The 27,534-nt window shown below is 37.5% G+C and overlaps 1 protein-coding gene and 1 long non-coding RNA gene across 3 annotated transcripts in view; one reads left to right on the top strand and one right to left on the bottom strand.

Moving 5' to 3' along the window:
• Positions 1–27,534, top strand: part of MAGI3 (membrane associated guanylate kinase, WW and PDZ domain containing 3) — a 239,671-nt gene that overhangs the window by 69,694 nt on the left and 142,443 nt on the right. The window lies entirely within an intron of this gene.
• LOC125129829 (uncharacterized) lies at positions 1,898–19,349 on the bottom strand. Its single transcript, XR_007135572.1, has 3 exons — positions 19,075–19,349; positions 6,920–7,004; positions 1,898–2,006 (listed from the first exon to the last, which is right to left on the bottom strand). It is a non-coding gene; the product is annotated as an uncharacterized LOC125129829 (long non-coding RNA).

Genomic DNA, 27,534 nt, shown 5'->3' with positions numbered 1-27,534 from the left:
CTGTTGATTTGAGTAGGATCAAACAACCCATAAGGTGAACCAGCTACTCAGCAAAATGGCACAGGCCAAAGAGTAAGGTGGTTCAAGTACCATGAGGGAGAAACAAGGAAAATGGGACACAAGAAAACCCAAGATTGTAAACATTCAGTGGGGAAATTTTACTCAAAGAGATGAAGAGGCTTTCTTGGTAACTACTCCCAAAGAAAATGGCAGAAACTCATACTTGGATTATTCATTACCAAGCAAGTGAAAGTGCACTTGCTAGGTGGTTGGCAAATTGATACATTCCTCCTTGCATGCTCAGTCAGGGCCTTGTAAGTAGGTGGATAGGTTATAAATTGTAAGTATATGAGCATAAATCTGGGTATAAGCCATGGGTTTCTCATGGGAGGGTAACCCCCAGCCCAGCCTTGCTTGCGCATTACCTGTGGGATTTGAGAAGAACCAACAGTTGATTGATGAATTGAAAATACTAGTTAAAGTAGAGAGTTACAAGGGAGTTCCCATTGGGGCTTAGTGGTTAAGAGCCTGATCGAGTGTCCCTAAAGATGTGAGTTCAATCTCTGGCCTCACTCAGTGGTTAAGGATCCGGTGTTGCTTCAGCTGCAGTGTAGGTCTCAGATAGGGCTTGGATCCCATGTTGCTTTGGCTGTGGTGTAGGCTGGCAGCTGCAGCTCCAGTTCGACCCCTAGCCTGGGAACTTCCATATGCCACAAGACCAGCCCTAAAAAGCAAAAAAAAAAAAAAAAAAAACCCTAATAATAACAAAATGGGGATAATGTATTTTTTTTAAATATAGAGAACTACAGATTGATATTCACATTCTATAAACATTTTGTTTTTAACTTAAAGCAAATATTACACATTCATTTAAAATCTTTTGAAGTAAAGCCCAACTTTTTAATTGAGTGTAGGTCCACTACCTGGGGATTTGTATCATCTTTCTTTCTTAAATAATCTAGAATACTTATCTACTATTTTGAATTCCAAGTTCCATAAAGTAGGAAAAGAATTTAAGCACCTACATATGCAATTTGTATGGAATCCTAATTGATTTTCACTTTTATAATTATGTCTCTTTTCTAATTTTTAGAGATTTACCTCCCCATAGATTTCAGTGTTTTCCCGAAACATTTATCTTCGTTTTCACTGAAACTCCCTTTTATGTATTCACATTTCACAATATTTAATTAAATATTACGTAATCACAAACGGGGTGCCACAAAAGGGATGAGAATGAAACAGCATAATATTTTAACTTGGGAAAACAGAATGTGACAGTATATTGCTAATGGAATAGTCTGATTCAAGCATTTCGCTTGCTATGGGCAGCAGTGTTTAAAGAGAAAACATAGAACTAGCAGATAACTACAGAGGAGACCAGCCCATTTGGGAAGTATCCTCTGTGTTCGTTTTAGTCATTGCCTATATTTTCTGTAGAACAGTTAGCCATGATAGGACCTTATGGATAAGACCTTTAGCAATGATCTTTGATGATGAGAGTTGTTCAGGAGCTAAATATACAAGTGTTAGTAGGAGGAGAGAGTAACGGGCAGTCCGATTTCAGAGCTCAGGTGCCTCACTGTGCTCTCGACACCTTCCCCTTGTGGGAAGAATAGCACACTGTGTCCAGGATACATCCAGTAGATAAGAAAGGAGCGATGCCTAGAAAATAATGTAGTAATTTTGATGTATTCTCTGTGGTGAATGAACTGAAAACCTCCAGAGCTTACCATCTTTTCAGATATCTCTGGAAGAATGACTAAGACTGATCTTCTGTTAGGATAGCAGTATATCAGTAAAAGAATAAGAAGAGAAATTATACAAACCACCTATGCAGACAAAATCCAAATAGAATTATGAGTGGATAACAACACTTTAAAAAAAAAAAACCCAGTTGGTTGATAATCTTTATTTGGGAGGAATATTTTGCTTGATTCAGATTAGATAGCAGAGTCTTCATCCTTGTGGGGGTGGTTCAGCACAGCCTTTAGCCTGTTCAGCACCTGCAGAGAAGGAAGGATAACTGCCTTTTACCCAGAGGCAAGAGTTTAGGCTCTGGAGTCAGACTAACGAATAATGTTCAGCCCACACGTTTTTGTTTCACTTGGTAGCTGTGTGACTGTGGGGAAGTTGCCGAACCTTTCTTGTCTCAGTTACATCATTATAAAATAGGGATTAGCGTCACAAAATTCCTGTGAAGATTAAGATTAAATAAATAAATTCATGCAAAGTTCATAGAAAAATGCCCAGGATGTAGAAGTGCTCAATAAAGGATAGCTACCATTATCCTTTTATCAATGTCGAAAATGTGCGTAGAGAGATGACCCCCGGATAGGAGTATTGGAGATGAGGTACAGAAATAAACAAGAAGTAGGAGAGCCAGGGAAGGCCTAAGTGAAGACTGAGGGTGTTATCTAGAATAGTTGTCGTAGTTTGGGGCTCTGCCTCTTGTTCCCTGAAAGATAAATACTATATCAGAGTAGAAATGAAAAATTAGCTGAAAAAAGGAAAATAATAAAAGTGACAAGAGAAATTGATAAGTAGAGAATAGGTATGTAGTGGTATGTGCATGAGAGTGGCCATTAAACATTTTTTTCCAGGTTTATTGAGTATAATTGACAAAATTGTATATTTTAATGGTGTCCGGTGTGACGTTTTAATATATGTATCTGTTGTGAAATGATTACTACAATCAGGCTAATTAATATTTCCATTACTTCACATGGTTATAATGAGGTGTGTATGTGTGTGGTGAAAACGTTTGTGATTTACCCTCTTAGCAAATTTCAAGTACACGGCATAGTATTACTCACTGTAGCCACCACAGTATACATTAGATTTCGAGAATTTATTCCTCTTGCATAACTGAAACTTTGCATCCTTTTGACCAACATTCCTTCAGCCCTCAGCCCCTGGCTGGAATAGATTTTTTGAAAAATCCCAATCAAATAACAGGAACCTGTGGCAAATTTAATCAAAAAAAAAAAAATATAAGGGAGATGGTTTGAAAAACACAAAAGGAATACCACACGTTGGGAAGCGATCTTAAGAAAAAAAGAGACTGATATGCAGAGTTTTGTGGTCATGTATTTGGAATCCTGATAAAATCTGTAATTTCCTAGTAAGTAATAAATTAGAAAAATTGACCAGAGAAGTGGAAGAATTTGATTATGTCACACTTCTGTTTGAAATTCCCGTAAATGGCTTTCCATCGTTCTCAAGATAAAGATACAGACATTCGCCTTGCCTTCTAGTCCCCTGTCCTTTGACCTCTGCCTGCTCTGCTGACCTTGCCCTCACGCCTTTGGCTCTTGGACTCCAACCAGACTTATTTTCTTTCTGTTCAGCCACCAAACACTGTCCTCTTTCACATAGGACCTTTCCACATCCTATTTGTTTTACCTGGAACGCTGTTACCCTTGTTTTGAACAGGTAACTTCTATTTTTCTTTAGGTTTCAACTCAGAAGTTCATGTCCATAGGGAAACTGTCCCTTAATCTTCACAGACTAGGTTTGGGTCCCCATGGTTCCCTATAGCTTTCCTCCATACTTAACTCTGTGAACAACGGTTTCTGATTATTCGTGTACCCTCTTTGAGGGTAGTGTTGGTGGCTCTTTTGCACACCATTGGGACTCTAGTGCCTAACACTTAGATGAGTACATAGGAAATGGTCACTGAATGAATAAATACCTGCACAATCAAATAACTTGCCATTTCTTGTGAAAATTACAAACCCGTTCTCTCAAAACAAAACAGACCCCAAATCTAAGTGATTTTTTATGGACACCTTCTTTGAAGCTTTCTAGGAAACAATTTTCTGTATTAAACTGTTTCATAGTATACATGTATACATACGGAAAGCTATCTAGTTCATTTTTCCTAATAATCATACTTGACAAAATACCAGAAGGTGGTATTATAGACCTGGATCAGTTATAGGAAAAGCCAGTATAAAATTCTAGCAAATCAGATTCAACAGGATGTTAAAAGAACAATGTGTCATAATCAGAATGTATCCATTGAATAAAAAGGATGAGTGGATTTGAGGTCAGATAAAAAACTGTGGTTACCTTAACCAGTGCCAGAAAAGAGTTCGATAAAACTCAATATTCCTTCTTTATTGTCTTTAATAGGATGAAGACAACTTTAGTTGGGGGTAAAGAATTTCTATCCAAATCAGTAGCCAGTATATACTATGCTATGTGATGAAATGCTAGAGGCATTTCTGTGAAAATAGAATAAAACAAAGTCTCATTAATATTACCATTAGTTAACCTTTTTGGGGGGTTCTTGTTGTCAAATTATGGACAATGTAATATAACAGAAATAAAAAGTAGGATTTAATGGGAAAAAGATACAGTTCCCATTACAGGCATATGTAATTTTATTGCATTTTGCTTTTTTGCACTTCACAGATATTGCATTTTTTACAAAAAAAAAAAAGTTTTGGCAACCCTGTGTTGTCAGGTGATGGTTAGCATTTTTTGGCAATAAACTATTTTAAAATTGAGGTATGCACATATTTTTAGATAAGTCTATTACACTTGATAGACTACAGTATAATATAAACATATGCACATACTTTTATATCACTGAGAAACTACAGAAAAAATTGTGTGACTCATTTTATTGAGATGGTCACTTTATTTCAGTGGTCTGGAACTGAAATGCAATATCTCCGAGTTATGTTTGTATTTGCACAGAGTGGTTATTCCTAGAAAGCAAAGAGAAAATGAAAAACTATTAGAACTAATTGATATGAATTAATGAAAATTAAAGTTAGATAAAAGATAGTGAATGAATTTTCTGTAACATATAATAAATTTAAAAAATTGAAAAATGATCCACTAACTGTATCATGAAGGTACGCTTTAATGAAGAAAGGCAAATAAAGAAAATTATAAAATTCTACTGAAAGATATAAAAGAATTTAAATGGAAAGTCATATCATGATTATGAATGGAATGATAGAGTAAAGATGTGAGAGCTTTCAAAATTGGTTAATATTGACTGTACTAAAACCCCAAAATATTTCTCTGAAATTTCACCAGAAAATTTGTTTGGAAAAATAAACCAATGTTAAAGGCAAAATTTTCAGTGAATGGTAATTAGCAGGAAATAGTATGACCAAACACATATGTTTTGTAAAACAGTAATTTAGGTACTAAAGAATAGATAAACCCATCTGAATAAACCCGGAAACAGATTTCATCATATGTAAGAAATTAATTCATGTTTTTTAAAAGAAACTTAAAAATCAGTCAATTAACTTCACAATAAGACAAAATATCTGAGAAAGACCAACAGGCACATGAAAAGATGATCAGTATTATTAACCGTAGATGCTTTCAGAGTCCACCAGTAAGTGAGATCGCACAGTATTGGTCTCTCTCTCTGACTTACTTTCCTTAGCATAATGCCATTTAGTCTCATTCCTGTTGTTGCGAATGACAAAGTTTCCTTCTTTTTATGGCTGAATAATATTCCGCACACATATACACACGCCACATTTCCTTTATCCATCCCTTGATGGACACGTCATTGCTTCCATATCGTGAAAATATATGTATTTCTTATACCACAGTATCACAATCCTAAACTGAAAATAACCCAAATGTCCATTAGTGGGTAAATGGGTTGCAAAAAGTGGTATATTTGTATAGGGAATGTACCATTACTCACTAATAAGAGGGAGTGATCCACCGATACATGCAACAGTGTAAATAAATCTCAAAATCATTATGTTGAATGAAAGATGACAGACAATAAAGATTTATAATACAAGATTCCACTTAAAATTCTAAGAACTGCAAACTAATCTATAGTGACAGAGAGCAGATCAGTGCTTGCCTGGGGACGGAACAGGGATTTGAAAAATCTTTTGAGGGTGAAGATCTGTATCTTGACTATGACATTGGTTTCATAGGTGTATGTAACATCTGTCAAAACTCTGAATTGTATACTTTATTTATTTATTTATTTTGTCTTTCTGCCATTTCTTGGGCCGCTTCCATGGCATATGGAGGTTCCCAAGCTAGGGGTTGAATTGGACCTGTAGCCACCGGCCTATGCCAGAGCCACAGCAATGAGGGATCCGAGCCATGTCCGCAACCTACACCACAGCTCACGGCAACACTGGATCCTTAACCCACTGAGCAAGGCCAGGGATCGAACCCGCAACCTCTTGGTTCCTAGTCAGATTCGTTAACCACTGAGCCACGGCGGGAACTCCTCAATTGTATACTTTAAATGGATACAGCTTACTATGTATCTATTTTATATTGTGTGTGTGTGTGTGTTAAATGTACATTTGTGTTTTTGTATTTGTATGTATCCACTGAATTCAGCTTGTCCACACATCCTGTTGGCTGTATTTTCAGAAAGTATCTAAAATGCAATGACTTCTTGATATTTCCAGTGCCACCCTCCTAGTCTAGGCCACCATGATCTTTTGTCTGGATAATTGCTCTAGACTTTTAGCTAGTCTTGAGATGCTACATCTGGCTTCAGCTGATCAAGAGCCAGAGTCATCCTGTTGAATCATAGGTCAGATCACATTGCCCTTGCTTAATACCTTGTGCTCACTTACTTACGCGTTAGTTTCCCAGGGAGCCTTCCCTGACTACTCTTTTTAAGTCACTGCCAGCTGTGAACTTGCTTGGCATCACCCTTTCCTGCCTTTTATTTTCTCCCTAGAGCTTCCTACTAAGATGCTGTATTTTACCTATTGCTTATATCTTTCATTTATTGCCTTTCTTTCTCCCTCTCTAACATGTAAGTTTGATGAGGGCAGGGATTTTGTACCTTTTCCCATCCCAGCTGTTTTCACATAGTAGGTGCTCAGTATATATTTGTGGAATGAATGAAATGTTTTCACTTGTATTGCACATAAATCAAGCTCAAAATTAAACTCACCCAATAGATGAAGTCTGGGATATGCTTCTGAAACAGGTTATTATAACATTGCTGTTCTTTGCATTGTCTGGTAGATATTCTTCATCTGAATTATGGGATTTAAAGCAATGGCTAAGTTAGAGAATTAACTTGATCTGTAGTAATTTGGTTCCTTGTTTATAAAAGGAGGTAGGTATACTGAATGATCCCTAGAGTTCCTTTTTCTTTTCAAAGTCTGTGACCCTTTTAACCTGAACCCTTGTGGTTTACAGATACCAAGCAATTCCCTTTTGCTTCTCTTTATAGATAGTTATTAGTGCCTTTATTTCCTTCATCTCTTATTCTTTTTAAAAATCCCTGTAGCTCTGGAACCTAGAGTTTGGCAAGGAAGAGGTTAATACTAGAAAAAAGGGTGGCAGTTCATGGGATCAGAGTTTATCTCAGCAGCTGGTTTGAGAGGGAAAAAAACAGTTTCAAATGACTAAGAATGGCCCGAATGTAATCTGAGTAGGAATCTGGACATAAATCTCTTTGTCCAATAATGGAGGAATTTAACAGGGGTTATGCCCCAGAAATTGTTTTCAAATTATGAATAGTAAGGAGAGAAAGTAGAATTTGATATACTATGTTTTATAGATAGCAATAGCTTTGTCCTGTAAATAGTTAAATTTAATGACTTGTATTTATTTATTTATTTTTGTATTTTTGTCTTTTTTTAGGGTGGCACTCGCAGCATATGGAGGTTGCCAGGCTAGGGGGTCTAATCGGAGCTATAGCTGCCGGCCTACACTATAGCCACAGCAACACCAGACCCGAGCCATGTCTGCAACCTACACCACTGCTCATGGCAACGTGGGATCCATAACCTACTGAGCAAGGCCAGGGATCGAACATGCAACTTCATGGTTCCTAGTCGGATTCATTAACCACTGAGCCACAACAGGAACTCCATAATGACTTTTAAAAATTAAAATTTCTTAGGAGTTCCCGTCGTGGCGCAGTGGTTAACGAATCCGACTAGGAACCATGAGGTTGCGGGTTCGATCCCTGGCCTTGCTCAGTGGGTTAACGATCCGGCGTTGCCGTGAGCTGTGGTGTAGGTTGCAGACGCGGCTCGGATCCCACGTTGCTGTGGCTCTGGCGTAGGCCGGTGGCTACAGCTCCGATTGGACCCCTAGCCTGGGAACCTCCATATGCCGTGGGAGCGGCCCAAGAAATAGCAACAACAACAACAAAGACAAAAGACAAAAAATAAAATAAAATAAAATAAAAAATTAAAATTAAAATTTTTTAAATGATGTTTTAAAAAAAAGATACAGGGAGTTCCCTGACGGCCTAGTAGGTTAGGGATCTGGTGCTGTCACTGATATGGCTTGGGTCACTGCTATGGCTTAGGCTTGATCCTTGGCCCAAGAACTTCTGCATGACACGGGCATGGCCACACACACCCACCCACACCCACCCACCCACACACACACACACACACACACACACACACACACACACACACAATGCAGAAGATGCAACTCTAATTCCTTTGGGTCCCATCTTAAAAATAAAATTGTGCTTAAAAGAAAGTGTTCTACCGAAAAGGGAGGGGCAAAACAAAATATAAGGTAAGATGTTTTCATTACTTAAAATGCAGTTTTTTTTTAATGATTTTTATGATTCGTTAACCACTGCCCCACTACGGGAACTCCATAATTAATGCATCACTTTTTATGAATAGGCTTCATAGGATTATTGTTTTATATTGCTTTCCCATCAAAGGTTCAAAAGAATATTTGAATATTTTCAATACCCTAATATAGTTTTATTGAAATATCTGGATATTTGTAATAGCTACTCTGTTGAAAATTAAAACCATGGTAATGAAAGTATCACTTATTCATGGTCAGTATAGCACACACTATAGGTTGTTTTTCTGGTAGTTCAGATGGTTTTGAGCTGACTTTTAAAAGGCTTTCCAGGCCCTCTTGCACTTATCGGGTTGTGTTTGCTGGAAGCTGGCTTCATAGTGTGTTATTAGGGGAGGAAAGGGAGCCTGACCAGCTCCACATTATTCTGAGTCATGTTTCTTTTCAGTGCGACTAAACCGATGTGAATGTTGAGAGAGATCAAAATTTGGCAGCTTTTCATTTGCTTAATATTTGTAAACAGGCTTTTCTTTAGGGAAAGGCATTTGGAGGAGGGCAGAGACGTCATTCTCTCTCTCTTTTTTTTTTTTTTTTTAAACGTGCACAGTGTTCTGTTTGACCCATACGGATTAAACATGTCACCACCGATAGACTCTTTGAGTGTGTAGACTCTGATATTGATGGGTTGGGATACAGACCTTTCTATTCCTTATTCAGTAAGGAATCCTGAGTAGGGGAGGAAGTGCAGCTGACCTGTACTGCTGTCCTCTTGTCCTCAGCAAGGAGGATAAGGTAACTTTCATGGATCCTTTTATCAATTAAATAGCCGGTATTTATGAGTTCCTGTTAAGTGCCAAAGCCCTGCTCTTGATGAAATGCAGTGTTGAACTGGATAGTAGTTTCAACACTTAAGAAGATTGTAAAAAGGGGCAGATAGATAATAAACATGTACATAAATAATTATCGGTAAGATGAAATCACTAGGAGAAGACAGATATTAGGTGATTATGAAGGCATGGGGTATTGTGGCAGCTCTTTAGCTAGAGTCAGAGAAGAGGTGACATTTGGATTGAGACCTGAAGGATGAAGAGAAAGAAACCGTGAGAGGACCTGCTCTAAGAGCATTTCCTGCAGAAAGAACCACAAGAACCACAAGTAAATCTGGTGGGTTCCAGGACAGGAAGGGGGCCACTGTAGCTGAAGAATGGTGAGCTAACGAGGAAGTGCAATAAGACAAAGTCGGAGATGTACCCAGATTACTTAGAGGCTAGTAAGCCATGGGGAGGAGTTTGGCTTTTCTAAAATGTGATGAAAAACTTTAGATGGTTTTTCAAAGGAGATGTTTATAATCTGTGTTAAAGATACAAGAGGAAAGCAAAAATGGAAGCAGGAAGGCTAGGTAGGCTGGAATTGGGATGGTGATGGCTTAGATCAAGGTGTTGGTAGCGGAGATTCAGTGTATATTTTGTTGATTTTTGCTCTACTTTAGATAGATTGGAATGATATGAAAGGGTCAAAAACAATCCTACATATTTGGTATCAGTACTTTAAGTGCATAGCGCTGCTATTTGCTGAACTGGACAAGTCTCGAGGTTGGATGTGAAGATGTGGGCTGAGAACACTGTCCCTGTTTGGGCCACATCTACCCTCAGTATACCGTGGAATGGAGTAGACATGAAGAAAGTTGATCTGTACACTCTGTCTGAGATTGTGAAGGGTGTTTCGTAATATTCTGAGGCTTTGTAGTAGTGTGAAACCTAGGGCAGTTGTAATAGAATGAGCTTGGAGCATGTGCCTGCGGTTTGCTTCTATAAGGCTCTGATGGGCTCATGTGATGGATGCTCCAGAAGCTAGTAAGACCGAGGTATTGAGGAGTGGCACTTCTGGTGGATTTAGAGGATGGATGCCCATTGGTTGTCAGCATCCATGTAGCTCAGGTGTCAGGAAAAGCCAGTAAAAGAGAGGCCTTCTAGGAGTTCCTGTCATGGCGCAGTGGTTAATGAATCTGACTAGGAACCATGAAGTTGCGGGTTCGATCCCTTCCCTTGCTCAGAGGGTTAGGGATCCGGCGTTGCCGTGAGCTGTGGTGTAGGTCGCAGACACGGCTTGGATCCTGCGTTGCTGTGGCTCTGGTATAGGCTGGCGGCTACAGCTCCGATTAGACCCCTAGCCTGGGAACCTCCATATGCCGCGGGAGCAGCCCTAGAAAAGGCAAAAAGACACACACACACACACACACACACACAAAAAAAAAAAAAAAAAAGAAAGAGAGAGGGGACTTATAAAATAATGAAAAAAATCATTCTGTATCGAATTGTCATTATTTGCCATTTTAATCTGTTGCCCTCTTTTTACTTTAAATTTTTATTTTTATATTTTTCAGTTATTTTACAAATAATTCGTAGAAGTAAGTATATAGGAATAGTGAGAAAAACTTTATTAGGAATTTTAATTAGAATTTAAACATCACAAACTCAAACTCACATTTTTAATATTCTTTTTTTTAGATAAGTTTTAGATTCATAGCAAAATTGAGAGGAAGGTACAGAGCTAATACACATGCCCCCAGCTCCTGAACATGCATAGCCTCCCCTGTCGTCAACATTCCGCATCATATTGGTACATTTGTTACAGCTGATGAACCTACGCTTGACACGTCATTATCACCAAAAAGTCCATAGTTTATATTAGGGTTCACTCTTGGTGTTGGGCATTCGGTGGGTTTGGATCCACCGTTATAGTATCACAGAGTATTTTCACTGCCCTTAAAAATCCTCCGTGCTCTACTTATTCATTCGTCGTTCTCTTGACAACCACTGAACTTTGAATTGTCTCTGGTTTTGCCTTTTCCAGAGTATCATGTAGTTGGAATCATATGATTTATAGCCTTTTCAGACTGGCTTCTTTCACTTAGTAATTTGTGTTTGTTTCCTCCATGTCTTTTCATGGCTTGATAGCTTATGTCTTTGTTAAACTGAATCATAATCCATTATCTGAATGTACTACAGTTTATTCACCTACTAAAGTACATGATGGTTGTTTCCAAGCTACTCTAAACATCTGTGTGCAAATTTTTGCATGGGCATACTTTTCAACTTTTTTAGGTAAACCAAAGAGTGTGGTTGTTGTATCCTGTGGTAAGTATGTTTAATTTTGAGAACAACCTTCAAACTGTCTTCCAAAGTGACTGTACCATGTTGTGTTCCCACCAGCAGCAAATGAGAATTCTTGTATTCCCACATCCTTGCCAGCATTCGATGCTGTCAGTGTTCTGGATTTTGGTCATTATAATAGGTGCAGAGTGGTATTTCATTGTTCTAATTTGCATTTTTCTCATGACATATGATGGCTTATTTGCCATCTGTATATCTTTTTTGGTGAGATATCTGTTAAGGTGCTTGGTCCGTTTTGTAACTGAGTTGCTTATTTTCTCATTGTTCAGATTTAGAAGTTCTTTGTATATTTTGGATAGCAGTCCTTTGTCAACTGTGTCTTTAGCAAATATTTTCTCCCACTCTGTGGCTTATATGTTCATCATCTTGACAGTGTCTTTCACAGAGCAGAAATTTTTTATTTTAACTCAGTTCTTCAATATAATGAATTCTTTCACTGGTTGGGCCCTTGGTGTCATATCTTAAAAGTCATCACCAAACTAAGATCATCTAGATTTTCTCCTATGTTACTTTCTAGGAGTTTTATAGTTTTGCATCTTGCATTTAGGTCTGTGATTCATTTTGATTTAATTTTTTCTGAGGAGTGTAAGATCTGTGTCTAGATTTACTTTTTTCACGTCATCGTCTAGGTATTCCAGCAACATTTGTTAAAAAGACTGTCTTTTCTCTCTTGTATTGCCTTTGGTCCTTTGTCAGGTATCAGTTGACTATATTTATGTGGGTCTACTTCTGGGCTTTCTCTTCTGTTCCATTGGTTTCTTTCGCCAGTACCACACTGACTTGATACTGCAGCTTTATAGTAAGTCTTGATGTCACGCAGTGTCTAGCCTCCAGCTTGGTTTGTATCGCTTCAAGAAGAGCATTGCCTTTCCACATAAACTGTAGAGTCAATATGTACAGAATAATTTGCTGGGATTCAAACTCACGTTTGTATTCTGTACTTTTCTGTTCCTGAAAGCATGTGCATATTCAAAATGGGAAGCCCTCTAATACATAACTGCTCATCAATTGCCATTCATAAACCTGATATGTATACATCAGGTAAATACTGATACTAGATTTCAAATGCATTTAATAGGCTATTGCTTGTCATTACTTCTGGTTCTTGCATTTTGTCAAAAGTGCAATACTTTTGAAAACTGCTGATTTTATTGAAGAAAGGATGACCGTTTTCCTTTTTCACATTTATAAACTCCAATTAGAATGATCGATCCAATGAATTTTTTCATTTCTACATCACCTATTTCCTTCTATACACAAATGCCTGCCTTTAGCATTTATCTGCCTGTGAACTTTATCGAGTAAATTTTGCTGTACGAACATCATAAAAAATGAAAGAATACCGTCCCACATCCTTTTAGGTAAATGGGATAGTCCAGGTTCTTGTTGTAACATATTACTTAAGGAAGTCCTTCCTGTTTTACTTGCTAGGAATCCCGCCTTTTCTTTTTGTCCTTGAAATACATATATAGTATACTTACTGCTTCTTATATTTGAGAAAATTCATCTAAGATACTGTCATCTGAAGGTTCGTTATCTGAATTTTTACTACTACCTGCCTCTTCACATTCACCAACTAATAATTGTGAAATAGCTTTCTTTGACAGTTTTCTTCTCTGTGCCATTATAAGCAGAAAATGAAATATTCTGAGTTCTCAACTTTACTAGCTTAAAGGTCTTTCAGAATACGTGCAATCAAGTGTTTGCGGTCTCATGTTTTTTCTAAAATTTCTTGTGAATGCCGTAATTGTATATTGTATACTTAGGCAGTTGTGTAACATTGAAATAAAAATTGAGCATGAAAATAAAAAAAAACCCAAGAAGAATACAAAGATGGTATCTCCAGACTTCTTTTTGAAAGGTGTGCAAGGCAATGGCTAATGTAATAAGAAAACTGCAGGATGGCACAGTAGTGTGTCATCCTTCTAGGCAATTCCATTTTTCTTCCATTCTCTGATTGTTTTTTAGTGTAGCTAGAAATAATTTATAGGAAATGATGAAATAAATTTCAAGATGATGAACTGGCCAAAGATTTCAAGATAAAAAACAAGGAGCTTCTCTTGTGGCTCAGTGGTTAACGAATCTGACTAGGAACCATGAGGTTGCGGGTTTGATCCCTGCCCTTGCTCAGTGGGTTAAGGATCCGGCGTTGCTGTGAGCTGTGGTGTGGGTCACAGATGTGGCTCGGATCCCGAGTTGCTATGGCTCTGGCATAGGCTGGCGGCTACAGCTCCAATTCAACCCCTAGCCCGGGAACCTCCATAGGCCACAGAGGCAAGGAATGGCAAAAAGACAAACAAACAAAAAAAATAAATAAAAGAAAGAAAAGAAAAAGAAAAAACAAAGTCACTGGGGCCCCATAATATTCTCAGATTTATCAAAGAGCCCACTGGGACTCATAAGGTAAGTTCAAGATAAAATGACTTTTACTCTGTTTTTTAAAGTAATATATCTCTTTGTTCTTTGAAAGAGCTCTAAAAAAGTAAAAGTTATAAAAGATCAACCCTTACAAATAGAACTGGTTCAAAAATATTTAAAAATAAAACTCGGAACCAGGTAACCTAGTGGTATAAGTAAGGATTAAGTTTGAAATGCTTATTAGACATCCTAGTGGAGATGTGTAGTAGTGGTTGACTCTGAGCCTGGAGTTCTGGGGGGAGATGCAGGCTAGAGATTTCATTCAGCCAGTCATCAACACACAGATGGTGTTTGAGGCCTTGGGTCCTAGATGGGCTCTCCTGGGAAGGGCGTATACATTGAAAAGAGGAAAGAGCCAAGACTATGAATAGGTTCCTGGGGTGAGTGCACAAGGCTCTAGCATCCCGGGTGAAGGAAAAAGCTCTGAAAAGGGTGCAGTCAGTGAGGTAGGTACCTGTGGTACTAAGAGGTGAGCGTTGTAAGTAATTACTTGGATCAAAGGATGCTGAGAGCTGATTTTTTTTTTTTTTTTTTGAAGTGAACTGAGAGGTTTGACTGCTGGCCTTTAAAAAAAAAAAAAAAGTGGGGATCGTCGATGACCTTGAGAAGACCTGTTTCATTGAAGTGGTGGGGCCAAAGGCCTATTTGTAATGGACTAAAGTGAGAAAGTAGAAATAAAAAGCAGAGGTGATTTTTTTCAGTCGATTTTGCTCTGAAGCGGAAGCAGAGAAACTATAGTTGGTGAGAGTTTCTTTTTAAAATACACTTTAGGAGACAAAGTAATTGGTTGAGTTCTTAGAATTGGGGTATGAGCCTGGGAGATAGTGATACCTTAAATTAATACACGAAGGCTCTGTACTAATATGCTCATATTAATACTCTCTAGGAGGGAGCAGAGACCAGCCTTTGCTCAGCCGCCTCCCCCTTCTTCTTTGCTAAAAAAATTCTGCTAGGATTTTTACTTGCTTTTTGCTTGGTAAGAGACAAAAGCCCTCAACATCGGCCTGCCTGTCTGATTTTATGATACAAGTCAACAGGGAAAAATTGAAATCTTTGTTAGTCAAATCCCAGTTTTCTGGAATACATTTAATACTTTTAAGTGGCATGTACCTGCTAACTAGATTTCCTTATCTTTTGGGACTTGTTAAATTATAATAATTGCTATCTAAATTATAAGATGAATTGAAATTGCGTTTTATTTTGAATGGTATAAAAGTCTAATTTTAGCTGTTTTTTCTTGCATGAATGCTGCTTGGGATTGTGAAGAACAAAGGTTCTGAAATATGTATTTTGAGATATAAATAATTATAATGGAGGAAAAGTTTTTAAAACACTGTAGAAACTGATTTACTAATATCTATTGAATGGGCTAGTTTGGAGCAGTTAGAACCTTTACTTAAAATACTGGTTTGGGTACTGTTGTGTTTCATTAAAGAATAATGTTTCTCCTGAGAGTGTAGGGATTATATCTAGTTGACACTGAAATTGACTTCAAAACTTTTCTTCTTTAGCTGCCTCAGATTTGGAATGTGATTTTTTTTTTTTAACCACATATTTAATTGCCTGGGATATGTAGTTATGCCAACTTCATTATTTTATGATTTAAGGGAATCAAAAGTCTTCTTTACAACTTTTCATTTTAATTTGTTATTTTACTTATTCTGTGTTACAATCTTAATCCTCTGTGTTTTGGGATAGCTCAATATTGTAAGCCTGCTTGAACAAATAAGACTTTCTGGAACAATTCTGAGTGATATTCCGGGAACTCAGTGGCAGTTAAACAATACAGATGTCTTTTGGCTCTTGAAATTTTCACGGTTGGCTTCCACTATATGAGGTTGTTGGATGCAGAAATTATTTAGCATCATTGTCAGAAATCCCTTCAGACTAATTTCAAAACCCAGTTTCTGAAACTCTCCAAAGAAGCAAGATCTCAAAATTTCTTAACATTGACTGTTTGAAAATTCTTTGGTGTAATGGTAAAATGCTCACAGTTAAACTCAGAGGTCATGTTTGCCAAACTGTTATTCTACATGCTTATGCTCATAAATTTTGTATGTTGATATTTAGTTTTAGCCTCTTGGACTGAAGATAGAGCTTCTTTGATTCTCCCTTTCCTCCTCTCATTACAATACTGACCTCTTTCTTTTTCTTCATTCATTCATTCATTCATTCATTCATTTATTGATTGATTGATTGATTGTCTTTTTGCCTTTTCTAGGGCCGCTCCCGCGGCATATGGAGGTCCAGGCTAGGGGTCTAATGGGAGCTGTAGCCACCAGCCTACAGCCAGCCACAGCAACGTGGGATCCGAGCCGTGTCTGCAACCTACACCACAGCTCACGGCAACGCCGGATCCTTAACCCACTGAGCAAGGGCAGGGATCGAACCCGCAACCTCATGGTTCCTAGTCGGATTCATTAACCACTGCGCCACGACGGGAACTCCTGACCTCTTTCTACTACCTTAATTTCACTATATGTTTAGGGAGAAAAGGCTTCCTCCAGCGCATCTCTAGTATCCTGCAGTGTTACATCGTGGGCTGTAAAACGCTTTAGGATTTGGTCCCTGCCCGCAACCAGTTTCATATTTTCAATGCTCTTGCACTATTTATGATTATCCTAATAAACCTCTGAAGTTCCTGGGCTATTTCTCATGGTTTTCTTCCTTTTACTTGTAATTTTGTCTCCTACCTTGTCTGTCTAGCAAATTCCTACTTATTCTTTACATTTCATGTCTTGTTTTTTGTTTTGTTTTGTCTTTTAGGGCCATAGCCACAGCATGTGGAAGTTCCCAGGCTAGGCGTGGCCTCAGCCACGGCTCTAAGCCACATCTGTGACCTACACCACAGCTCCTGGCAATGCGGGTAACCTACTGAGCAAGGCCAGGGATCAAACCTCAACCTCATGGTTACTGGTCGGATTCGTTTCTGCTGTGCCCCTCCAGGAACTCCTACATTTGCTGATCGTTCACCTCCTCTTTTATGTGTTTGCCTTGGGCAGACTTTGGTGCTACTTCTTAGGTTTTCGTGCTGTACTTCACAGATCCTCCCGCTGTAGGAATCATCAGTCTAATTGTTGTACATTTGTCATCTCTCTGGACCTGCAGAGTTCAATGCAGTAGCTACTAGCTGCAAGTGGCCACTGAGCACTTAAAATGTGGCCGCTGTGACTGAGGAACTGAATTTAAATTTTATTGACTATAAATTAAATGTAAATAGCCACGAGTGGCTAGTAGCTACTCTGTTGAACAACATAGTTCACTGCTTTTGCAGTGTGACAATAGGATGAATAATGGCAGGTGTGGGTAGAGATCAGTGTCTCCAATGAAAGTTCAACAGCTGAATTGAGATGCGAGTATAAAACCCACTCTGACGTTTAAAGACCTAGTACCAAAAAAGAAAAAAGATGTGAACTTGTCACCGGTAATTTTTAGTATCCATTAGCTATTAAAATGATAGTTTGACCGCAGTGAATTAAATTAAATGTATCATTTAAAATAACTTCACGTGTTTCATTTTAGTATTTTAAAGTTACCACCAGAAAGTTTAAACCCCTACATTTGGCTCACCTTTGTTTCACACATTATATGTCTTTTGGGACAGTGTTATTTTGACAGCGAGCTTCTTGTGGGCAAGGAACTTATCTACCTTTCCGGTTTTATCACAACTATCATCACACCTTCTATACAGTAAGTGTTTAATAACCAGCTGTTGAATGAATGAAATTAAGTAGTCTCCAGAAATTGTAACCAGGAGTCTTTTGAGGAATTGAAGCTTTTCAGATTAGGGCAGATAACTTTGTTGATCTTTAGGTATATGTCAGTTTCATAGTATATTAGATATGATTGATAATAAACACACCTGCACAGAGAAGGAAAAAACTTGAGACCTAGGAAGACAACAGTAATAGCACTTGTTCTGAGCATTTTCTTTAATTAAATCATTAAGTCATGGCAACAGTATCTGTGAGCCAGGTTCCATTAATAATCCCCATTTCCAGGAAACTAAGGCAGAGAAATTAAGAAACTTGCCCAAATACACAAAAATGTTAACTGATTTTCCCGTGTCATGAATCCTGGCAGCCTGGCTTCATAGTCTGTGCTTCTTACCACTATGCTAAGGACATAGAAAGTAGTATCATTATGGTCACCCATGATTATTTAATTACTCTTAGGGTATGAAAGGATTGATATGAATGCATCCTGGGCAGCACTGGACTTGGGGGACTTTTTGGTGTTTAGATCCCATAAAATGAAATGAAGAAAATTAATGTAGGAATTGTAGTCTGCCTTTTAATTACTTTAAGATTTATTAAAGTTCAGCAATCAAAGTATTTTTGTCCATTCCCTATAAGCTCTTCTATTGTATTTTTAGTGACTTTTTTTCAGCTCATGAAGAAGCATTAAAGTGTTGTCACTGGTACAGTATAAGTGAAAATTAACATTTGGCTTCTGGAAAAACAAATTGGTCACTTACATAGAGCCCCCAGGAATCAGCTCTTCAGTGACACTTTATTTTTAGGGGGAAATGAAAAAGCAAGGATATGTTTATTTCCCTTTAGCTTTCTGTTAATGTAACCCACTGAAAATTTTATTTCATATCTAATTGAAAGTCCAGTATGTTAATATTCTGAATAAATCTTATCAAATGAATAGTCATGAAGCAGCAGGGTGTAATGTTCAAAGGAAAGTACTTTTTTCCTCTCATTTTTGATATGCTGCCACAAATTCTTGTGTGTTCTGAATTTGGGTTGTTCTTTGTTTTTTCCCGTTCACATGATTCTTTTCTGTAACATACATTTTGAGAAGTCATACATTGTTAAGTATTCTGGAAAACTTAGCTTGAAAAACAATACTGTCAAAAGCTTCAGAAGGAGTCTAGGTAATGAATTTACTTGGAGGCATCATCATTTCGCATGCAGAAAATGGGTTTACTTCTCTTGCTTACCTGAGTCTGGGTTGGCAGGCAGTTGAGTTGACAGTCCTGAGCGTCAGGCAGTTCTGTTCCACACTGTTATCCAGAGACTTCATTCTTTTTATCTTGTTTCATCACCCCCTAAGGAGGTTTTTGCTCTTGTTTACAAAGATGAATCTCAGTCACTATCACCACATTCACATTCTAGTCTGTGGGACAAGGGAGAAAACGAGTGGAAGGTGAGCAGCTTCTTAAAAAATGTGTAGCCTGGAAGTTACATACAATATTTCCTGTTCACATCCTGTTGGCCGGAACTTAGTCATAGGGCACATCTCTCTGTACATGAGGCCAGGAAACGTAGAAGTTATTTTTAAAAGAGAAGAATGAGTCCCTTCCATGTGACTGATTCTCATGTATTCAGCACTTAACTATATGTTACATCTCGTGCAGGGTGCTTAAGTTATCTCATTCACTCTTCGTGACTGAGATGCAAAGAGGTTAAATATCTCAGGCCAGGTCACCCAGAAAGGAATGAGAAGAGCCGGAATTTGAACTCAAGGCTGGACAGACCCCGTGTCTGCTAAACTCTCAAAGGGGATGTTTCCGCCACACATGCCTAAGAGGTTAGTTAATCAGAAGAAGGAATGAAGATTTTTGACCCAAGCACGTAGAAAGATGGTGTCGTCGTTAGCAAAGACCAGAAAATCAAACAATTTCTAGGGAGATGATCAGGAATTTATCTCCAGGTATTTTGAATTTAAGATACACGTTTATATCAGGTGAAGATGGGAAATAGGCAGTTGTATATGTGAGCCTTGAATCAGGGTTAATGGTTTGGGTGAAGACATTATCTTGGTAGGTGCCAGTTTATAGATGATATTTTTAAAAATCTAGGGAGTGAGTACAGCTTAAGGAGAAGCGGTGCAAAGACTATGCTCTGGGCCATTCTATCCTGAAAAGATCTGAGAGATGAAGAAGAATTAGAATAAGTTCCTCTCATAGATGCATTTTTATTCCTCTTATCAACTTTCTCAGGGTATCTCTGTCCATCTTTTGCACATAAAAGCAATGTCGGTCTCTACTGTCTAATGTAACGTTCGAATCCACCAGTCACAAACCTTTTGTCATCCTAGAAATCATGGGTATGTTTAACCATTGTCTTTGAAGTTGAAGGTGTCTCAAGAATGCCAGGAAGAAGGGGCTTCATTCTCAATATGTTACTATTTAATGAAATCAGAATCTGAAAGTGAGCTCTTAACCTACTGATGCCTGGTTTGGTGGTGTCACTCCCTCCGTTTACTGAAGTAATACGCATCTTACTTTTCTGGCAGTATTCTTTCCAGCTGCTTGCTTGTTTTTGTTTTGTTTTTAATTTTCTTTGTTTCCTTCAGTAATTTTCTATTTAGCAATGCATATTACTTTCTAGAAGTGTGCATCTCAGCAAAGAATACACAAGGGTTCCAAGATACTTTTTAGAAGATCTCTATTGCTTTATCCCTCAAAGCTTATAAGCTTATAAGCCTACTTAGGCCTGCCTTTGTAGTTCATCCAAATCTGTTTCTATATATCTTGATTGTTCTGGTAGAGGTGTTATTCTGAAATAATAAATACCACACATAGGAAAAAAAACCCCACACAAATGGATGATTTTCATAAAGATCAATTCAATTATGTTAGCAATGTAAATCACTTTATAAAACTTGGAATTTTGAACTAATGAGGACTCTATTTTTTAGCTTTAAGTCTTTGGAAAAAAAGAAGCACGTCTCTATCCTGATCTTTAAGTCTTTCGTCTGGTGCACCTGAAGTTGGTGGCATGACTTTGTTATTGTTATTTGGCAAATTCCTCAATTTTATAATATATATAAACCAAATCTCTCATTCCTCTTTTTTTCCAGATGAAACCCAATGTTTTCCATAGAATACCACTAATCACCTGTATGATAAACCTAATTCTATATTGATAATTGTTTTTAGTTGCTGCTGTAACAAACTACCACAAATTTAGTGGTTTAACATGAATTTATTATCTTTCAGTTTTGCAGTTCAGAAGTCCAACACAGGTCTCACTGGACTGAAATCAAGGTGTCACAGGGCTGCCTTCCTTTCTGAAAGTTCAAGGAAACCATTTCCTTGCTATTCAGATGTTGGCAGAATTCAGCTCCTTGAGGTTGTGGGACTGACATTCTGTCTTCTTGCCAGGTGTCAGTTGACGGCTATTCCCAGCTTCTCAGACCATCCACATTCCTTGGCTCATGGCCACCTTCCTTTATTTTCAAAGCCAGCAAAGTAAGTGGAGTTGTCTCAGGCTTTGAAGTTCTCTTCCTTCATCGATCTCATTTCTCTCTGGCCTTGCAAGTTCAAGTTCTGTTTTTATGGACCCATGTGATTAAATTTGGCCCATTGGGATAATCTCAACATCTCAGTGGTTCATACTGCTAATTACATCTGCAGAGTCCCTTTTGTTATGTAAAGTATCATATTCCCAGGTTAATGGAGGAGGAGGTGTTATTGCATGAATGTTCTGCCTTTTACAGCATTTCTAATATTTATATATTTCTGAATAGGAAAGAAAGTACAATTTGGCTTTCAACAATAACAACAATTCAGTCAAACTCTTTCTCATTTCTCTTCTCCTTCCCCCGTCTCCGTTAATGTACTTCAGTCCTTTGAAATTTAGTTTAGAGTTTGGGGAGAGATTAAATCTCTGTGACAGGGACTAAATCTCAATACAACTCATTGTATCTAAACCACAGTATTTCCAGTTCTCTGTTTAACTGTGACAGTCAGGAGACAGGAGAGAAAGGCGTTAAATGGACAGGGACGGTGGTGGTGGTGATGATGTTGAACCTTTGAGGGTCTCAGTTTCCTTTTCAAACATGTGAAAGCGCTCTTGTAGTCGTTCGAAGATTGTCTTAATTGTTTGGATGAGAATTTCTTTTAGTTCAGATGATTCTATCCAGTTTTTAACATATTCTCTAATTGAATCATGTCATTTATATGGAAAAGACTACGTTTTTTGAATTGGCCGCATGGTTATAAACAAGAAACCTTCTCTGAATTGCTCTGTCAGTGTCCGAAACGATATCTAGAATCCTTTCCTCATGCTTTCCCTACCCTTTTAAAAGATTATTGGAGAATTTAAATCTGCCTCATAGTTTAGCATACATGAGTGCCTTTTGATATGAAAGCAAGCTGGTACTGATATGTACAAACGAGCGCTGTCCCTAGTAGCTGACTTCTGATGTTATTTCTTCTTAGGGAATTTTTGATAAATTCTGTTGTGCTATTAAATAAAATTTTTAGTGCCAAAAACTCTTTTTTTTTTTTTTTTTTTAAGCATATCTGAAAGACCTAACGGCATGAAATGAATATTGTCGGGGGTGGAGTGGGATCTAACTATTTATTTATTTTTCTCCAACTTTTTATTTTGAAAAATAGCGAAGCTCACCAGAGTTGCAAGAATAGTATGCCAAATCCTGTATAACTTTCATCTATATTCACTGACAGTTAGCATTTTGAGGCAGTTTTAAACATGCTGTCTGTAACATAGGGAAGTGTTACAGGTGTGTGCGTGTGTGAGTGAGCGGGTGCATATCCATAGTTGTATTGATATAGGTACAGATTTTTTTCTTCCTGATCATTTGAGAATTGTTTGCAGATATTGCAGCTTCAACTATTTCAGCATATATCCCACTAAGGAGATTTAACATTGATGTCATGCTATAATGTATCGTTCATATTCAGATCTCTTCAGTTTTCAGATTCTGAAACAGATGATTTTAGCAGGGCATTCATAACTTTTTAATTTTTTTTCAAATAATTTATTGAGTCTTAAGTTCCTTAATTTGAGAGTTCCAGTCTTCTTATTTCTATACTTTTCCATACCCTTTCAAACCTAATGCAACTGACACATTGGAATTTTAACTACACTTGCCGTGATCCATCATCTTAGAATAGGCAATCATCTCAAAAATACTTTTCTCTCTTTCTTTCTTGAAGTATAGTTGATTTAACAATATTGTGTTGGTTTCAGGTGTACCGCAGAGTGACTCAGTTGTACATATTCATATATCAATTTTTCAGATTCTTTTTCATTATACGTTGTTACAGGATAGTGAATACAGTTCCCCATGCTGTGTAGCGGGTTCTTGTTGGTTATCTATTTCATATACAGTAGCGTGTATATATTAATCCCAAACTCCTGATTTATCCCTTCCTCCCTTCCCTTTGGTAGCTATAAGTTTGTTGTCTTTGTCTGCGAGTCTGTTTCTGTTTTATAAATAAGTTCACCTTTTTTTTTTTTGGATTCCACATATAAGTGATATCAAAAACTTGGAGTTTTAAAGATTCGTCATGTGGAAACCATGGCACATTCTTAAAACAATGCCCTGGAGTATGGTTCTAAGCCAGAGAGAGTTCAAGCTGTGAATTTTCAATGGTGTTTTGGACATCAAAATTATCCATAGATGATGCGAGATCCTAAACTCTGTATATACTGTTGATGTTTTCTTTTAGTTTACATGCTTTCTTGAGAAGATAAAAACAAGAGGTCTCCAAAGTCTTGTGATATGGGAAAGGTTTCTTGTCAAGTTCTCTTCTAACACTAAAATTCCATGTCTTTCAGTAATTTAACAAACATTAAATATCCTTTAAAGATAGAACATTGTGCTGGATACTCTAGGAAATATGACAGTAACCCTTAATCTCTAAGAATTTAAGAGAAGTAGGAGGTACACAAAGAAATGAATGAAGGTAAATTGTTTATGAAGAACAGTTAAATATAATACATGTATTAACAAAATGCAAGGAAAATTCAGAAACAGAAGAAACTGAGCTGGGTGGTAAGAGATCAGATAGGTTCCATTGGGCTTGAATATTTGCTGACAGAAATCTAGAGTTTCTCCTGTAGTTGCCCTTTTATGTAAAAAAAAAATTCAACGAGAATTAACAGCATTAATAAGCATAAGGCATGTGTAACAATTAGATTAAACGAAAATAGGAAACGTGATATATTGTGAATAAAAATAATCATTACAATTTCTAATGAAAAATGTAATAAATTTAAGTAGAGAAAAATAGAAATTAAAAAGAAAAATATCATCTATAGCCACCTCCTCATTCAAAGATAATGCTACTGACATTTCAGTATTTTATTTGCGTAATTTTTTCTGTATTGTGTATCTATTTATATTTGATCTTGCCGAATATAAATTTTAGTATTCTGCTTCAAATTATAAAAGAAATTCTTTTTAATGGCTATGTAATATTGAGTGGTTGTAGCATTTATTTACTAAAAGTATTCTGCTGTTATTGAGCTAAAGAATTCATTCTTTGTAAGATTAAACTGTAGAAATAGTAAAGTTATGATAAAGAGATAATAAACTTTTCCTTGAAAATATCTACCTTAATATTTTATCCTGATAATTTATCATTCCGAAATGTCCTCTTACTTGTTATTTCTCTTGCTAATTTGTGGCTATTTTAATTGACCATCATAAAATTAGTTAAGTATTTCACTAGATCTAGTCTGGAAATTCATGCTTCATTGACTATTGGGAAGGATTATTCTGTATATAGTTTCGTGGAGAAAGGAGTTAGAAACAAATGAAAAAAGAAAAATGGTTGACAGTGGGAAAATTAGAAGAATTTTATTAAAACTAGTAAAAAGATCTAGAAAGTTTAAATTTGTGTTGTGTATTTAATTGGCAGTTCACACATACGGTGCTGAACAGAGGGTAATAATGAGGATAACTTCATCACTTCCCAGTTCCCTTTCTAGTAGGCTGTTACTGTCACTGGGCTCTTGTGTTTCCTCATAAGGTGTTGGGGGCACATGTACAAGCACACGTTCAGGCACAGTCACATGGGAACATGTTATTCAAATTTACAGTAGCACTTCACACCTATTAGGATGGCTGCTGTTAAAAAGAAAACACAGAAAATGACATATGTTGGTGAGGATGTGGAGAAATTGGAACCCTTGGTGCACTGCTGGTGGGAATGTAAGGTGGTTCAGCAGCTTTGGAAAAAAGTTAGGGCAGTTCCTTAGAATATTAAACATAGAAAAATATCATATGACATAAGCAATCTCATTCCTGGGTATATATCCAAAATAATTAAAAAAAGGATCCTGAAGAGAGATTTTCACATCCATGTTCATATTAGCATTATTCGTATCAGCCAAGAGGTAGAAACAACATGAATGTCCATCAGTGGACGAATGAATTAACAAAATGCGGTATGTGCATACCCTGGGATATTATTCAGTCCTAAAAAGAAAGTTATGTATGACCCATGCTGCATCATGGATGAACCTTGAGGACATTATACTAAGTGAAATAAACTAGTCACAGGAAGACAAATGCTGTAGGCGTCCATTCACATGAATTGTCTAAAGTAGTCAGGTTCGTGGAAACAAGCTAGAATGGTGGTTGCAGAGGCTAAGGGAGGGGGGAAGTGGGGAGTTGTCGTTTAATGGGTATAGAGTTTCACTTTTGCAAGATAAAAATGTCCTGGAGATCTGCTTCACAACAATGTGAAAAATCTTAACATCACTGAACTGTACATTGAAAAATAGCTAAGATGATACATTTTACGTTATATGCATTTGTACCACAATTTTTAAAAGATAAAACATTAATACTTTGGGGATCCTTTCATGATTTCCAAATTTGTATCTCCAGTTAAACCTTCTTAAACTCCCTACTTGGCATCTCTACCTGATTGTTTTCCAGGCAGCTCAGCCATCACCTGCTTAAAACAGGACTCTTGATGACCATCTTTCTACCCAACCTGCTCTATTCAAGTTACCCTCTATTGTAAGTGGCAGTTCCGTTTGCTGAGCTATTCAGGCCAAAACTTGAGTTGTCTTTGACTCCTTTCTTTCTCTCACACTCCACATGTACTCTACTGGCAAATTCTGTGGCCTAACTTCATACTGTCTCACCTCTGACATCTTTTCACCACCTCCATCTACGCTAGTCAAAACTACCCTATCCTTTCTTCTAGAGCTAGACTTAGGGTGGCCCACTGCAGTGGCTTCCTGAAGATTTCCCCTGTGTCTGCTCTGGCCTCTTTAGAGGCTCTTCGCCGTAGAGACTTCAAAATTCTTTCTTTTAAAAACATTGATTGTCTCCTTCCCCTGCTTACAACTCTCCAATGACTTCTCATGACATTTTGAGTAAAATAGTTCTTACCGTGTTTACAAATCTCTACAGAGTCTGGCCTGGTTACTTCTCTGACCATAGCTGCTGCCACTTTCTCCATGCTTTCTGAGTTTCAGCCTTAGTTGCCTTGAATATGCCAAGAACACAGTGGCCGTAGGCCCTCTCCTCTTTTCCCTGCCATGTAAGCACATAACTATCCATATATAAATTCTTCCCTCACTTCATTCAGAAACCAACTCAAATGTCATCTCTTCAAATCTTAGTTGGTCACTTTATCTACCTAGTAATCCCATTCTCTCCCGTCACCTTGATTCCTTTAACTTCTTGTGGTTTAATTTATAGTATTTACCTCCCTGACATCTTGATTTACATGAATTTGTTGAAGTCCTTCTCCTCCTAGTATGCTTTGTGTCTGCTCTAGCAATGCCTGGTATGTGGAAAATAGCATAGCATAGCAATAGGAAAAAACAAAAAACAAAAAAACAGATTCTGGTGGAAGATTGCTTAGGTTTAAATCCCGGCTCCACTACTAGGATATTGAACAGGTTGCTGAACTTTTGTGTACCTCACTTTTATCATCTATAGAATGATGATAACAGTATCTGCCTTTATGGATTGTAGTAGAAAGAATGAATTAATCAAAGTCAAGTCTTGGTTCCTGTCACATAGTAAATGTAATAGTTACCTGTTGCTGTGTAACATATTATCCCAAAATATAATGGCTTAAAACAATAAATATTTTAATCTCACATTGTTTCACAAGTGAGGAATTTAGTAGTGGCTTGCTGGTTCATGGTTGCTCATGAGGTTGTGGTCAGGATGTCAGCCAGGGCTGCACTCATCTGAAGACTTTGTTATGGTTGGGGAATCTTCATTTAGGATGACTCACTTCTTATGGCTGACAAATTGATGCCAGCTCTTGGCAGGAGACCTCAGTTCTTCACCTCCCTAGGGCTGCTGGGTGTCCATCTGGTTTTCCCCACAGCAGGTGATGCCAGAGAGAGCAAGGGGGAATCACAGTATCTGTTATGATTTAGCTTTAGAAATCACATTCTGTCATTTTCATAATATTTTAATAGTCAGCATACATCAGCACTATTTAATGTAGGGTTGGGGGACACTTCACAAAGTGGCTGCTAAGAGGCAGTGATCATTGGGGGCCGTCTTGGAGTCTGATGATCTTCCTGGCCTGGGAACCTCCATATGCTGTGGGTGCAGCCCTAAAAAAGCAAAAAAGATAAAAAATAAAAATAAATGTAACCCTTAATAGAGCAAGCCCTATATGCTTTTTTAGGATTCAAAATTTCAAAATATTCAGCCTGTA

Source organism: Phacochoerus africanus, chromosome 6 (genome assembly GCF_016906955.1).
Source record: "Phacochoerus africanus isolate WHEZ1 chromosome 6, ROS_Pafr_v1, whole genome shotgun sequence".
Classification (NCBI taxonomy): Eukaryota; Metazoa; Chordata; class Mammalia; order Artiodactyla; family Suidae; genus Phacochoerus; species Phacochoerus africanus.
This window is presented reverse-complemented; position numbering and strand designations above follow the sequence as displayed.